Source organism: Heterocephalus glaber, unplaced genomic scaffold, assembly GCF_053883595.1.
Source record: "Heterocephalus glaber isolate CG9 unplaced genomic scaffold, H.glaber_assembly_v1.0 deba00001569, whole genome shotgun sequence".
Taxonomy (NCBI): domain Eukaryota; kingdom Metazoa; phylum Chordata; class Mammalia; order Rodentia; family Bathyergidae; genus Heterocephalus; species Heterocephalus glaber.
Window position 1 is genome coordinate 10,341,211 of NW_028258354.1, and position 16,431 is coordinate 10,357,641.

A 16,431-nucleotide genomic window follows, 5' to 3' on the forward strand; every position below is an offset into this window, starting at 1 on the left:
TCTCCTTCTAGGTGTCTTCTCAAAAGAATTAAAGATATCATATTACAGTGATACATGCATATTCATGTTTATAGCAGCAAAATTCATAAGAGCTAAATCTTGGAAACAGCCCATATATCCATCAATAGATGAATGGATCAAGAAAATGTGGTATTTACACAGAATGTAGTACTAGTCTGCCACAAAGAAACTTGAGCCATTTGTAGGAAAATGGATGCCTTTGAAAATATAAGATTAAGTGAAATACATAAGACACAAGAGTTTAAATATCTCATAGTTTCTCTTTTATGAGAAACTCAAGGTATAAATAAGGAGCAACATGAAAGATAGATAGTAGGAAGTAGGGAGATTGATCCTTCTCAAATAGGAAGGGGATCATAAGATGGAGGGAGGGAGGGGGAAGGAGGGGAAGAGGGTAAAAAAAGGAATGAAGAAGTGTTATGCACAAGTACCAACTCCACACAAGGAACGTAAGCATTATGTGCTGCAAACATGTACAAAATATAAAGGAAAGAGATAAAGAGATGGACGGGAGGGAGAGGGAGGGAAGGGAAAGGGGACGAGAAAAGGAATTGAGAGGAATTATGTACGTGTACCAACTCTTCACAAGAAATGTAGACCTTACACATTATCAGTATGTATTAATAAAGAGAATGGCCTGGAGGAAAAGGCCACTGAGAATGTCTCTGAGTGTATCTTTTCACATTTTTTTCATAGTATCTACAGAAATACTTTTGGGGGGTTCTAATGAGAAAGCCAACTCTAGATGTAAGAGGAAAATGTTTCCAACATGAAAGAAAATATGGAATAGTGTATCAAAGAGGACACAGAATGATAGGAGATCTGAAGCGGATTCAAAATCTTGTTCTGGATTGGCTGTGTTTTGGGAAAACTTCTTTGACTTCATTCTTTTCCTTGAAATGGAATTATTAATGCTTTCCATGTCATCAGTATAGGTTCTTATTATTTTTGCTACACATCCTTTTAAGTTCACTACATAAAATGTTGCTTACTAATATAGACACGCATGTATATTACAGATATAATACAAATTGCTGCTCGCTTGATAGATCCCACTCTCATTTTCCTATGACTGGTTATTTTGTGGAATTTCTAAAGGGATGCTTCTCTCGTGTACCCCAAAATAATTTAGAGAAGATTTATGCTCCCTGACAATTATGAGATGACATTATTCTTGCCAACAGGCTGACTGCAAATGCTCCAGGCTTCCAAACCATCCAAACAGAGAGCTTCCAGGTTCTGGCACCTATCACTGGGGCCTCCAGATACCGCTGGTTATGCTCACAGTCATTCAAGGCCTTTTTCTGAGCCTCACCCTTCTGGCCCTCTTCTCTCTCTTACCACAAGGCCTCAAATGCCATCCTGCAGGTTGAAGGGGAAGCTAACACTGAGCAGAACTTTCCTTCATCCACTTCTTATTTCAAAAGCTGCAATCTTTGAGTGGTCTTCTGATTACTCACCATCTGCACTGCTGTTCCATGACATGTTTGGAACAAAAGTTCACATGGGTCTGAAAGAAAGCAAATGGATTTATTTAGAAAAGGGGGAAGCCTTTAATTATACCTAGAGGTATAGTTATGGTCAACATTCTAAAATTTAGTATCCTATTAATTAAATGTGAGGGCTTATGAGTGAAAAGTAATACATAAAGAAAAGAAAGAATGAGTAAAAGAAAGAAAGGAAAGACAGAAAGACAACAAAACAAAAGGGACATAATTACTTTCACTGAACTTAACACAGTGAAGGAATAGTTCTCAAATTTGTTAACATTTCATATGAAAATACTCACATAATAAAGAATATGAAAATAAGTGTTAGGAAGGAGGGATTTTTTAAAAATGAAAGTATCTTTAAAAAGATTGATCAGACTCTAATAATTATTAATCGAAGGGAAAGAAATATCTTTTCCAGGTTTGGTCTTAGACCAAGTATAAAGAACTTACATAATTAAAGAAATTTTTCCTGTTTCCCTAACTTCCTGTTCCTGTGGTACCCTGGACAGAGACCTGAGGTGAAGAAGATCACTGGTGTGTTGGTTGTGCTCCTCATGGTTTTTGTGTCCATTTATGGTTTAGAGGATATGATTATAACCTGTAGTGAACAGTGGCTGCAGGTGAGAGTTAAATGGTGGGTTCTTGGGAATCGCTAGGAGCCCCAGCCATCTGAACTGTATCTAGGAAGCCTGTGTGCTGCAACCAGAAGGTCCATGGTTTACTATGAGTATTTTTATTCTCACTCTCAATGTGGAATCAGAACTGAAGTACGCTCCTGGGATATTCTCATTGAAAGTTCAATCAATGAACTTTCAAGTTCAATTATGAATCGGAAAATTCAGATGTCTGGGGTTCCTTACCAATATTGTGCTATATTTGAAGATCATTTACATTAACTTATTCGAAAAAGGTAAAAGACAGTAATGGTGCTGAGTCCAAAAAATCAGCAGGAAAGAGGAGCTCAACTTCACGTGAAGCAAAAAACTCAAGGACCCATCTAGCACAGACAGTAGGCAATATTGCAGGACCACATCCATTTTCTCCCTCCCAATTAAGTATGGAAATTTACCTGTGAATTCAGGAGGGAGAGGCAGCCACACTAACCCCAGAACTGTGGCTCCTGAGGACCGTCCTGCCTGTTGGAGAATGGGCTAATGCCTATGGATATCATTTCTTACCTATTTTAAAATTACCATTTTAAATTTCCTCTGCAGTCTGTATTTATGAACATTTTGGGGGTGTGTGTGTGGGGGGGGGAGAGCTTCTTCAGAGTTTAAGCTTGTAATGAAGGAATTTTTTTAAATAAAGGTTTGAAATTCTCAATAAAAAATTTTTTTTCATGCCCATTTGAACCCCGGGAAGAAGAGAATATACATTTCTATACAGAGTAAACTTTTCAAAAAAGTTGAATGTAATTTTTAGTTGAATCTTTTTTTTCTTTTGGTACTGGGGAATCAAACTCAGGTCCTTGCACTTGCGCAGCAGGCAGCAAAACCACTGAGCTAAATCCCTGGCCCTTTGTTTTTAGTTGAATCTTAAAAGTTAGATTTGTGGGGTAAGATTGTAAGATTCAGGGTGAAGTTTAAAAAACAAAGAAGTTGTTGACATTGGAAAATGCCTTCCCAGGCTCATTGCGGGAATGGGTCTATCTGTTTTGGGCATTCATCTTGTCAACAGGACAGTCCCCTATAGGAGCTCATATTGATGTCCATCAAACTCCTGGATACTGACCTTGGGTATGTGCAGGGATACTCCTCAGATCTGAGCAGATTGGCTCTGCTCAGAATTTTCCCAGGAGGATGTTGTGCTGGTCTTAGGAGGTTAAGTCACATCCAGTACCCCTTTTACCCATCTTCCAACAGACATTTGGAATCATTCATGGACAAAGTTCTTGGAAAAACTTTGGGATCACTGTGCTTCTAAAAACCCAAGTCTGTTAAATACTCTACTAGGGTATGATGGAAGTCCTTATGGAAAGAGGTCCTATGTCTTTATTTTATTTATGTCAAATTAAATCTGGCTCAGAAGCAATACTACCTTCACCCTAATACGTTTTGTCAACAAGAAGTTAATTCCTAGTCAAGTGGGCCTCATATTTGTTCTCCAGAGTTGTACAAGAGTCTTATGTGGTACTGAAAAAATGAAAATGTGTCCCTAGTATTCAGCTTGTCATTGCTACTAATATTCTTACCATCCAGATTGTCATGGACTTTTGAAAATGGGTGGCTTGGTATGGAGTAGAGAATATGATGACTACAAAATACAAGCTAATATCATATGTATTATGTACATGTACCAGCTCCCCATGTCATGTATGTATTGCAAACATTATGTATTGAAAACATGTACTAATAAATTTTTTTAAATTAAAAAAATAGAATTTGATTTACTGCTAATAAAAAGCCAAACAAACAAACTAGTATCTTAGTAAAGGATCCTGTCACAATAGGATGAAGACATGGTCTTGATGATTTCATTAGCCATACTATTCCTGGCAGAGCAAGAATTTGAACCCAGTACAGTATCTATGGAACACCTATAATATACCAGGCACTGCTCTATGCATTCAGCATATATCAGCAACCAAAGAAAACTGAGATTTCTAGATTCCAGTGGGAGAAAAAAGAAGCAGTATGTATAGTACATAAATAAATTGCATAAATGTTAGAAGACTGTTAGTAACAAAGACAAAAGCTCAAGGGAGTGTATGGGACTGAAAGGCAGGCAGATTGAAATTTTAAATAGAGTAGTCGGGGTAAAAGTCATTCAGAAGGTGACATTGACCAAGCATTTGAAGAAGTTGCCTGAGCTGGCCATTTGGACATCTGGGAACAAGTATTCTGTGCACAGGGACCAGCCATTGCTAAGACCAGCATGCCTGGAATGGTGTGAGAAGGGGAACAGTAGGACTGCAGTAAGACAGTTTAGGAAAGAGGAGAAATATTATACATTAGTCTACATATTTTTCCTGGTGTTGGGGGTCAAGTCCGGGGGCTCATACATGCTAGACAAGTGCTTAGCACTGAGCTAGAGCCTTAGCCCTATAGTTATTTTTTATGATTTGTTTTTTCATCAAATTTTAGCTACTTTAGCTGGGATGTGTTTAATCTCTCTCTTTTTTTGCTTGCATTAGAGGCACTCAATAATTAATGATTTGATTTTTTTAAAAAGGTTAAAACTTTTTGGAGATATTTGAGCATGATTCTACCTCATGACACAGGGCTAAGCTAAATTCTCTTTTGCAGTTCTAAACTCCTGAAAATGATAGTACTTAGTCTTGAGTTGTGGCAAAATATTTCTAGTTTACATTCAGATCTATGCATACTCTGTTTGAACAATGCTAATTAGGCAGGTCTAAGCAAGTGGTATGTACCTATTCACTAAGATGGTGGAGATCACACTGCAGGAGAGAAAATACTGCAGGATTAATCACAGAACTTAGCTCAAAAGCACAGAGGTTCATGGGTAACAGATGTTTCTATCTATAAGAATGGTGCTCTTATTTATTATTTAGGTTAAGGAGGCAGCTATAAATGGTCACCCTGGAAATTCATTGCAGGAATTTGTCTGACCTACCCCACAGAGACACATCAACTCAATGAAAGATAATTTATATCTTTGAAATTGAAGTTTTTACAGCAAATCTAACAAAGAGAAACTGCACAGGGGCCACCTCTACCCAATCAATTAATATAACATTTGTCTCCAAATCCCATCCCTTGTAAACCTTATTCATGCAGAGCTTGCTTTCTAAAGGGGATTTGGTTAAGAAGCCAGGTGCTGAGCGTTTCAGAAGTTATTTTTCTGTGTTTGAGCAATTAAAGAAATCTGAGGAGCATGTTGGAAAAAAGAAAGGGTGCTCTTCAGGGTCTGTTAAAAATTAGCAGTCTTTGGACTGTATACAAGTAAAATCTGTAAAATATCACATTTCTGAAAGGTGGATTAATGAAATTTTGAAACTATCTAAGCATAATACCTTGGGCAATCTCACATATGTTAAAATTGTTACCCCATTCCCACAACTATGTGTGTGTGCAAAAGAGAAAAGAATTCTTGAAATTAAAGTCTTTTTTGACATGTGGCAAATTCATCAGATACATGATAAATCTTTTTCAGAGTTGTACTCCTCAGGGCAAGAGTGTTTATTCTCCTCCAGCTTGCCCTGGGCTCCAACAACTCATTAGTTCAGTGTAGAACTGAACTTTGCATCAAAACTAAGTTCCAAGGCCCCCCAGTGTGCAATTTGTTTCTTTCTGAGCACATTTTAAGGTTGTATTTTGAGTTGTTTGCCTTTCCGCTTCTTGAACTCCTTGAAGCAGTTTACTAGAGCAGAATGGCTTTTATGTGTCTTTCTACTTTCTCTTTTCCTGTTTGTTTCTGGCTGGCTCCTCAGTAGTGTGGCCATTGGCATGAGCTGTGAGGCTCCAGTAACTGTGCAAGCAATTAGGAGAGTCTGATGAATCCTTCCTTTTTTGCAGCTCAGATTTCCTGGCTTCTCTACACAAACAGTGAAGATCATGGGAAGAAACTAAGCAGTAAACCACTTCTTTTCTTTAAAAGAAACAAACTCTAAATATGGCTTAAATAGTTGCCATTTTGGAACTGCGGACAAGATGGGTCAGGAACCAAAGCCATAGGGATCACATTGGAAAGCTTGGCTGGATGTGATCCTAGCCCAGTACTTCCTGAGCCTCCCTACCGCTGTGGCAGCACATCACTTTGGCAGCAAACATTCGGACTCCAGATTGATGCCTGGTTAATGGCAGAAGCTTGTGGAAATCTCCACTGACATTCCAAGAGGCCAGTTTAAAGGGTAAAATCTGAGAGACACCTCTCAGAACATCTTGGAAACAAATGACAGATTAGTGCTGGAGCTGTTATTAAAGCTCAAGATGAGATTTCTTCTATCCTGGAAACTAAACAAATTAGAGGAAAGAAAAAAAACCTCTAAATAATACTTATGGACGGACACAAAAGGAACAATTTGAATTAGTAAGACTGGGCAAGGGCTCAAAGGTAAATCGATGCATGAATTCTGTAAGCACAGGTTCAGATGAAATATATTTTTTAAGCCTTCCAAACCTCTGAATTTTGTTGCTGTTGAAATGTAATTGAAGGAATGGAAAAAGCATGGCTGGAAGTTCTGTTGAAGCCAGGGGAGTAGAAATTCTTGGGTTTAGCAGGCTGAACTCATCTCAGAGATGGGAAATGAAGAGCAAAGGGAGTCAGGTCCGACACCATTCCTGTGGAGTACATAAGAGCTGTGGCCTCACTCTTCATCTCTGTAGACACCATATGGGATCAATATTGGTGATGAGGATAAGTCCTTGGTGACTGTGATATTTCACCTTAGGATGCTTCAGATTTGACATGGGACTAGGGTGGGGTGGGAGGGTGGAGTAGGGGGAGAGAGAAAAGAATCATTGGGGATGAAAGAGGATAATGAATATCAAACAAACCACAGGAAGGCAAAAAGATTGGATTCCTCAGAGAAGTTTCAACACTTCAAAAACAAGTAAGTTAGGGAAACTTCACTAAATGTTCCGCCCTTAATTTAAGGTAGTAGAGAGGAGGTTTCTTTTGTATTGTGCTTTCTGAAGGCTGAAATAAGTTCTGATGGATGCTTTTGCAAATAATACTGTAATTCTTAATTTCTCAACTTGCTTGAGCTTGCCACTTAAGCAGGATATGTAGGATAAAGTTGGTGTGTTCTTTCCAATTTATGAGAAAAATCATGAGTGGAAAAAAGAAAACACTGTACTGAGAGACTGAAGATGTAGGTCTTTGCCACTGATTACTAGGATGGCCTAGGACAATCAAGCAGCATATCTGGATATGGTCTTGTCTATAAAACGAGTGTTGGGTCAGTTGATCTGTCAGGTACCTCTGAGTTCAGGAAACTCTCAAATTTCACATTCTAGAACTTTATGTTTATCATACTCGGCCCATCCACATAATTCTTACTTAGTCATCCCCTCTGTCAACTTCCTCAAAATTCTCTTTAAAAAGAAAACTTCCTTTATAACAACATGGGTCTCTAGTTTAGCTAAAGGGACACAACATACATTACCATCTCTGAGTCCTCTTCTTGTTTCTGCCTTTCTTCTGAGCATATGGCTTCTTTCTTTTTGCTCTTCATAGGATCACCAATAAGACCCAAGTAGAATACTTAGAAAAAAATTATGGAGTGAGGGGGAAAAGAAAGGAAGGAAGGGAGAAGACAAGTGAAAGAAAAGATCAGGCCCAAATGAGAAGAACACAAGGAGGATGTGAGGTAGGGATCGGTGAGGGAAGAAATTAAAACCTCCAGGAGGAATGGACTTCACCCCCTGGGCAGCCCTTAGAATAAGAGGCTCCACAATTTTGGGTTGAACAGCTCTCCAATAGCTTAAAATCTCTAATAGAAATGAGGGTGTTTTAACTGGATTAGCTGAGAAAACATATCTACTTCTTCTTGAGTTCCTTGGGGCTTTATGTTACGCAAACAGAAGGCCACTTTCATCTGACAATCTCTAAGGCAGAAGCGGGATCCTCCACCATAAGCAAGCAACCCAGAGGGAGCATGAGCACCATGGGAAATTGGGGCAGCATATCTGAATGCTTCCTAGTAACGACTCAACTAGACTCCTAAGAAACGTGCAAACCCATGAATTGTCTGCCATTGGATCCATAGACAAAGCATACACTACCACTCCACTCATTTTTCCAACTCCAACAACTCTCACACTCAGGGCTGCCACTGGGTCCCAGAGGGAAAAGGACACACACAGAACCTGCCGTGTTGCTTCTGATTTGATGAGAGGGATGAGGTTGGATCAGCAGGGGGCCCCTGCTGACAAGTATATTCAGCAGCCCTGCTCAAAGTTTTTCATATAGAATCACTGTCCAGATAATTCTCTAACTGTTCAAACCAGGCAGAGCTCCAATTGCTGCCCATTAGTTGGGACTCAGCATCACAGAGAAGCAGAACCAGGTAATGGCATGCAGAGAGAGGTCACATCAGCGCTATGTCATCCTGATCCCAGGAGGGGCAGTACCGTTCTGGAAAAAACAGAACTTAGTTTTCCTTCTTTCAATCTCCTTTAAAAATGAACTAGTTTGGGCAAAACTAAGCTTTGAGAAATATCAGGAGAGTGGTTAGCCTTGGCTGGGGTTAGAAGAGCAAGGAAGCTTCCGGGCCTGGTGACGTGTTCTTTGTGATGAGTGCTGATTCCATAGATCTGTTTGGTTTATGAAAATTCTCTGGAGCAGTATGATTGTGATTGTGTTTCTATGCTATAATTCAATTTTTTAAAGTTTTCCTTCAAAAGTGTCTTCCTTGAGAAGAAGGATTTTGTCTTTTATTCCCTGCTGTATCCCTTGCTTTGAAAACACTTTTTGTCTCATAATAATTGTTTTAGATCGAGGTGCCTGAAGATTAGGGGTCTGGTGAGGGAAGACTTTCTGGTTGATAGTTGGCCATTTTCTTCCTATATTTTCATGTGGTGGAAAGGGTAAGAGAGTTCTCTGGGGCCTCTTTAACGGAACACTAACCCTATCCACCTTCATGACCTCTCATCTCTCAAAGGCCTTGCCACCTAACATCATCACATTGGAGGTTTGGATTTTAATGTTTGGGAAGACACAATCATTCAGTCCATCACCATAAGTATTCAAATGTATGTTGAATGGAGAGAGTGAGAGAGAGAGAGAGATTGCTTTTCTTTGGTGTCCTAACTCCCACCATCTGTCATTGTCCTTCAGAAATGTTGGCTTCTGAACAAGGAATTCCTGAACACACACTACTTGCAGATGTCAGTTGTGACAGTGTCTCAGCACATTACCCTGGCATGGGAACTCAGCTGACAGGTGTCTGGCCTTTTGTGTTTTAAGTTCTCTTAAGCATAGGATAAATTTTCAAGCCTAGAGAAACCATTGCTAATATAATTGTAGTCATCTGTACCCACATTCCATGGTGAAGAAAATCCATAACTTGGAAAGGCCCGGCTGCTCGTGGAAGGGGCAAAAAGGCCTGTCCAGGTGGTGCTTTCCTACCACAGTGGAGAGAGCAGCCAGACACCCTTGCTCTTAGGTATTCTGTTGTTGCCACAGGATATATTTAAATGTCCTGATATGGGTAGGCAAAAGAAAAGAAGGGAAAAGAAAAAATACGAGAAAAGGAAAAAAATGGAAACCAAGTCTTTGTAAATAGGGAAGGGAGGAGGGGGTGAAGGGAGGGCAGGGGAATGGGAAAAAAATAAAAACCAAGATACAACATGTAAAGGTACAAGATCCCAATGATTAATGTAACTGTATTGTATACCTAAAATGTACCAATAAACTTAATAATATACTTAAATAATATACTTTTTTTTCCAAAAAAATCACAAAATTATAGAAAAGTTCCTGTGTCATTTGAGAGTAAGTTGCTGACCTAATGCCCCTTATCCTGAATACTTCAATGTGTATTTCCCACCACAAAGTAACTTCCACATACCCACGGTACAACCATCAGATTTAGGAAATTAACAGGGACACATCACTATGCTCAAAATGTCAGGCTCCCTTGCGATTCATGAGCTGTCCTAATAAGGCCTTTTACTGCAGAAAGGTCCAGCTGAGAGTCATGCATTACACTGAGAATTATGCCTCTTTGGTTTCTTTCAGTTTGCAGCAGCTCTTGAGCTTATGTCTTTTATACTTTTTAAAAGATTATAGTATAGAAATGATTTAGTAAAATATCCCTCAGATTGAGTTTCTCTGCTGTTTGCTCATTATTAGATTTTGGTCATTTGTCTTTGGTAGGGAACCACAGAAGTAAAGTATGTTCTTCTCTGCATCTTCTCAGTAGCACAGGATTTTACTTTGTGCTGTGCTATGACTAATACAGTTGTCCTGTAGTTGGTCAGTGGATGCCTTTCAGATTGAATTGTGTCTTTTTGACATATCCTCAACATCTTTTGAGTACTTCTTTCCTTTTTTTGACACAAGATATTCAAATTATCTGTTTCTCCAAGGACAGACACACACCCCTTTATTCTTATATCTTGCTTTGTATAAGCTCACAACCATACTTCTACTTCTAGTCTGACACCAACAACCCAGAATTCGTATTTTTAAAAATTATACTCATAATATTTATATAATTTTTATTAGTACATGTTTGTGATACATAATGAATACATTTATAATGGGGATTTGGTACATATATATATATATATATATATCATAACTTCGTTCTCTGACAGTGAGAGACTTGGCTTACATGATTTGTAATATATTTGCATATATAATCTATATCCCTGGATCTCCCTTTTCCCTACAGTCCCTCGCTACTGTGGTTACCATCCTGACCCTGCTATGTCTCTGACTGCCTGTACTGCCCAACCTTCACATGAGCCCTGGCCCTCACTCTGTACTAAGTATGTGATGATGCACATCTCACCCCACCTGGGTTCTGACACCATGAGCTGTGGTGCCCCTTTGTGTAAATGCCTCAGCCCACTTTGACCCTGAGATCCCACTCTAGACCACCTTCTCTGGGCAGCCCCCTCACACTACTGGGGCTCTGACACCACCTCAGAGCCTCATCCTTAGGTGGAGCCCTCATCATACTAGGTCTCTGACACACTGCAGCCCTTTTCCCTCCTTGCTCGTGTGGAAGCCCTCTGGGTCTGCCCCACCTAATGGCTTTAGGTCAGAATTCTTCAGAAAGGGAAGGAAAGAAATGAGACTCTAAGAGGAGAATAGGAAGGAGAGTTTTTTCCTTAGTTTTGACCCAGACGAATGTGTTCAGCATAGTTATTTTAAGAGCATACTATGTTCTGTTTAGATGATTCTTTCATATCCTTTAATTTATAACTGAGAAAGAGATGTCCTTTTAAACCTATAAGGATAAATACCTGATTCTTCTTTACCATTGTTTCCAGAAAAATGTTTACCATGTAAGTCTTGCTTCTATGTCAAGTAGCCCTGGCCAGTCCATCTGGTTTGAGGACAATGAAAGATTTGGGTAGCAATTCCAGTGATTGTAGGAGGGGCTTTGCTTTGGTTTGGAGCTCTGACCAGTTGGGGTGAGGAAGGGGGTCGAATTCTATGTCCAGTAATCCCCAGGCTGTGCTGGAAAACATCCCAGAGCTGTGCCCTCACAACACACACACACATCAGTGCACATGATCAGAAATACTTGACCTGCATTCCTAGGTACACTTGACCTTTTTCTATCTCAGAAAGGCCCCACCCACCTGAAGACCACTCTCCAGGTGTTTATGGCTAACTTTATGGTTAACTTCCTATTTGAGATGCTTAATCCAGGGTCCTAAGATAAAACAGCAGTTTCAATGCCATTATCAACTTTTTTCCCAGAGGCATTAATGGCCAACATTCTCCTCAAGCTTGTCCAGGTAGGCTGGAGGATCTGAGTGGTTCCTATATCCTCCCTACATTTAAAAGTTAACAGTCATCGGGCTGGGGATTTAGCTCAGTGGTTCTGCTGCCTGCCTCGCAAGCGCAAGGTCCCAAGTTTGATCCCCGGTGTCAAAAAAAAAAGTTAACAGTTATAACCTTATCTGTGTTTATTAGTTTCTTTCCCTCTAAGTCCAGACTTAGGTAAAAATTGGATTTCTAAATATTTTTTGTTCTTCACCTCATGGCCTCCATCCTCAGGTTGCATCGGGTCCATTATCCTGGACTTTTGTTAAATACAGGTTCAACAGTTCTCATTCATTAGATTTCCACTTGATATGTAACGTCTTCATTTACTACTACACTCTAGGCTGTACAAATTCATAAACTATATCAGGCTTATTCACCATTTGTAACCTCAGAGCTTAGCACAGTGTCTTTTACATAGTTAGAGCTTCAAAAATATTTATTGACCTAATATTTTCTGAGGACCTAATATTTTCTGAGTACCTATTGTGGGTTTTATCAATCTCATTTTATTTATTCTTTTTTCCAGTTTTCATTTTTACTAGTATTTATGTATTTTATTAGTATTTACGTTTTTGCAGTACATAAAGCTTACATTCCTTGTGTGGAGTTGGTACATGTGCATAACACTTCTTCATTCCTTTCTTCATCCCCTTTCCCACTGCTCCTCCCCCTCCCTCCATGTCTTGATCCTCTTCCCATTTGAAAAAGAACTATCTCCCACTTCCTGTTATCTTTATCTTGCTCTTTATTTATATTTCAGGTTTCTCATATAAGAGAAGCCATGTGATAGTTAAGTTTGTGTGTCTGATTTATTTCACTTAGCATTATGATCTCAAGGTGCATCCATTTTCCTAAAAATGACTCCAGTTTATCTTTATGGCAGAGTAGTACTCTTTTGTGTGTAATCACCACATTTTCTTTATTCATTCATTTATTGATGGATATATGGCTGCTTCCAAGATTTAGCTATTAAGAATAGTACTGTTATAAACATGGTTATGTATATATCACTGTAATAGGATGCTTTTAAACTCCTTTGGGAGGCTATCTAGAAGGGAAATACCTGAGTTGAATGGAATTTCCATTTTTAGTGTTTTGAGGAATCTCCATACTGTTTTCCATAGTGGTTATACTACTTTACATTCCCCCCAACAATGTAGAAGTGTTCCTTTTTCTTTCTTCCACAACCTCACCAGCATTTGTTATTATTTGATTTCTTGATGATAGCCATTTTTATGGGGTAAGATGAAATCTCAGTGTTGTTTTAATTTGCATTCCTCTAATGGGCACCCATGTTGAACATTTCTTCATGTGTTTGTTGACCATTTGTATTTCTTCTAAGAAATGCCTATTTATTTCACTTGCTCATTTTTTGGTTGAGTTTTTTATTTGGAGGGGATCTATTTTTTTAGTCCTTTAGTCTAGATATTAGTCTCTATTTGAGGAATAGCTGGCAAACATTTTTCTCCATTCTGTAGATTGTCTTTTCACTCTGTTAATTGTTTCCTTCACTGTGCATTCAACATCAAAACCATAGCATATACCAGGGTAAACTACAATTTTAAAAAATTGAAGCCTAGAGGGAGACCCAGAAGACAGAAGGCACTTTGGTCTCTGAACAACCATTTGGAGGAAGGCGGCTCACTCCCTTGGAACATCACCTTTGGACTTCAGTTATAGTGAGAAATTAATTTGTATTAAATTCTATCTCTAAATGTGTGGGTTTGTTAGTTGTAGCAGCTAGTAATAACCTATCACATCTTTTTTGAACAAACATCTGAGTGGGTGAACTAGAGAATAATTACTTTGTAGAATTTATAATCTCTATCTCTGTTTATCTGCTTCATTTTTATACTTTTCTATCTTTGAGTTTCTTCCATCTGAAAATTGCACTTTAGCAAATATTAGAAGTTCAGAGGGACTACAGAAATAAAACAGGATGTCCTGTTTAAATTTTCATGTCCAAACCAACTCTATTCTGGAGTTTCAGGGACTTGCATCTGTGTTAATAAGATGGGATTTTGGTTCCAATTCATTTGTAATTTCTTATAAGTTTGCTTTTCTTAGAAGTTCTGTGATGATCAGGGACAAATTTGAATAGCATCAAAAATTCACCTTTAAACTTTGTAGACGTCTACTGTGTGTTGCAAATTTAACATAAAATTTGTTGTTTTCTCTTTTAGTTAACCACACCTATAAGAACCTTGTCTGTTTGAGAAATTATGAAATGATTCTACTTGTAACTAAAACCCAGATTAAGACCTTTCCAGAATCGGGTTTATTACCTCAAAGCAATATAATGCAAGAATTTCATGGTTAACAGCCATCATATTTGTCATTAGAGGAAAAAGCTGTTCTCATAAAAACAAACAAAAACCCTCCACAGTAACAATAAACACCAGCAATATTAGACTTATTTTTGGATTGTTTTGTGGGACACTGTAAAAACCACTCTCATTGCCTTTTGCTCCACCTGTCTAACTTGTTTAGGAATTAAGTTGAGGCATTTCCTGTAGGAAACAGAGACTTAGCCACTCTCCCTACCCTGCCTCAGGACAGAATCAAGGGCCTCTTCATTGTGCTTCCTCAAGGTCCTCTGCCTGCACATATCCCACAGAATGCTAAAAATTATCTGCTTTCCCTCCTAAACTATTTGCTTTTTAATTCAGGGACTTACTGTCCTGAAAATTGGCACATAACAGGAACTCAATAAATATGTTACTTGATTAAATAATTGAGCAACAATTTAATTCTACAGCCACTTTTACTAAGACTTGGGGTTTGAAGATACAGTTGCATTAGGGCACCCTTCAGCTCTTCAGCAGAGTGGCCTCCTTTATGGAGAGAAAGCATGTTCCTGAGAGCTTTGCCAATGTTCTGTGGAAACCCCACATTTGATTATTTTAAAGGACTCTCTCACTCTCTCACTCCCTCTTTTTTAAATCACTCCATATGCCTCATGGACTAAATCACCACATTTTCTGATGGTTCAACATGTTCTTGGCTACAGAAGGCTGAAATTCTGCTGCAAATTGAGCCGTTTAGGTACTTAAAAGGAGATGTGTCTCACGGGAAACCTGTTCTTCAGCCTCAGCCACTTGAAGAAATCAGTCTGAGAAACCAAAGCAAAAATTAGCAAGAAGGAGGTCTGAGGAGAGGGACAGGGCACCTTGAATCTGAACATGGAGTCAGTTGAGTACAGTGAGGGTGCTAATGAGCTATTTGTCCCAATTCTGGCAAACTTAGGCTGTACTCCTAATTTTCTCTCAAGGTATCATTAAAATCAAATGATTCTCTTATTTTGAGTACCCATTTACATTGCAATTATTTTGATCTTTTATAGTGACTTTCCTGGTTCAATTAGGCAATTCTCCTGCCTGTGTAGATAATGTGATGACTTTTTAATCATTTGTTTTCTACCAGCCAAATTGTTTCCATGATCCCATTAGAAATTCCTCTGTAGTGATTCCAGTGGATTTATTGAACCACTGGTGACAGCCACACTGATGAACTGCAGGCTGCTTGCTGCTCAATTCAATCCAATGAATATCACAAACCTTCTATTTTCCCTGGAACTCAGAAAGAAGATGATAATTTTGATCAGTGGACATATTTCCTGGTATTCGCCATAGAAATCATAAAGAATACATATAGTTATGGTAGTTTTTTTAAAAACATTGCATTATTGTTTTGTTCTGATTGTAAAAGTAGTATATTATTTGTGTAGAAATTCAGAAATACACAAAAATACAAAAAAAACTCCTATAACTTAGTAACTGCCTTAAAACCATTTTGCACTTGATGGTATTGTCTTATAGTTTTTATCTACTTCTCATTCTATTTTCTATTAGCCTATCATTTATTTATTTATCTATCCATCTTTACCTATTTTTCAAAATTGAGATTATTAATTGCATTTAATTTGTTTAACCAGACTTTTTTCATCTAATATGCATGATGAGCACTGAATATTTTTTGAAGTTAGAATTTCTAATGGTTGCATAATAGTCCATATTCCTTTGGTCTCTAAATCTTTTTTGATGTCTTACTATGTATATATGTAGAATTTACTATAATTTATTTTGCTATTTCTCTGTTGTTTGAACATTTTGATCCTTAAAAAATATGTCACGTGATGTCTTTCCTCTGCTCTAACCCTGTAAGTGCTCCCATTGTGCTAAGGATAAAAACATAAGTTTTTGTGATGACCAGTGAGGCTTGCTCCCAACCCTACCTCTCAGGCTCCCAACTCCTACTCCCACCCCGCATCTACATACTCAGGCCATTTCAGTCACACTAGACTCTCCACTGTTTCTATAATCATCCATCAGGCTTGTGTTTCTGGGCCTTTGCACCAGCTGTTCACCCTGCCTGGAAGGCCCAAGAACTCACTTCCCAGATACCTCCTTTAAACCTTTGTACCAGTGCCGCATCCTTAATGAGCCGACTGTTCCTCATCTTGCCTCCTGCCAATCCTGATCTCTTTTTCTCTTTCTTTGCTTTT

General features: G+C 38.6%; 1 pseudogene; it reads left to right on the top strand.

The window, feature by feature from the left end:
• LOC147823732 (oocyte-secreted protein 4A-like) overlaps positions 1-2,589 on the top strand; it is a 55,579-nt pseudogene extending 52,990 nt beyond the window's left edge.
• Positions 2,590-16,431: the final 13,842 nt, after the last annotated feature.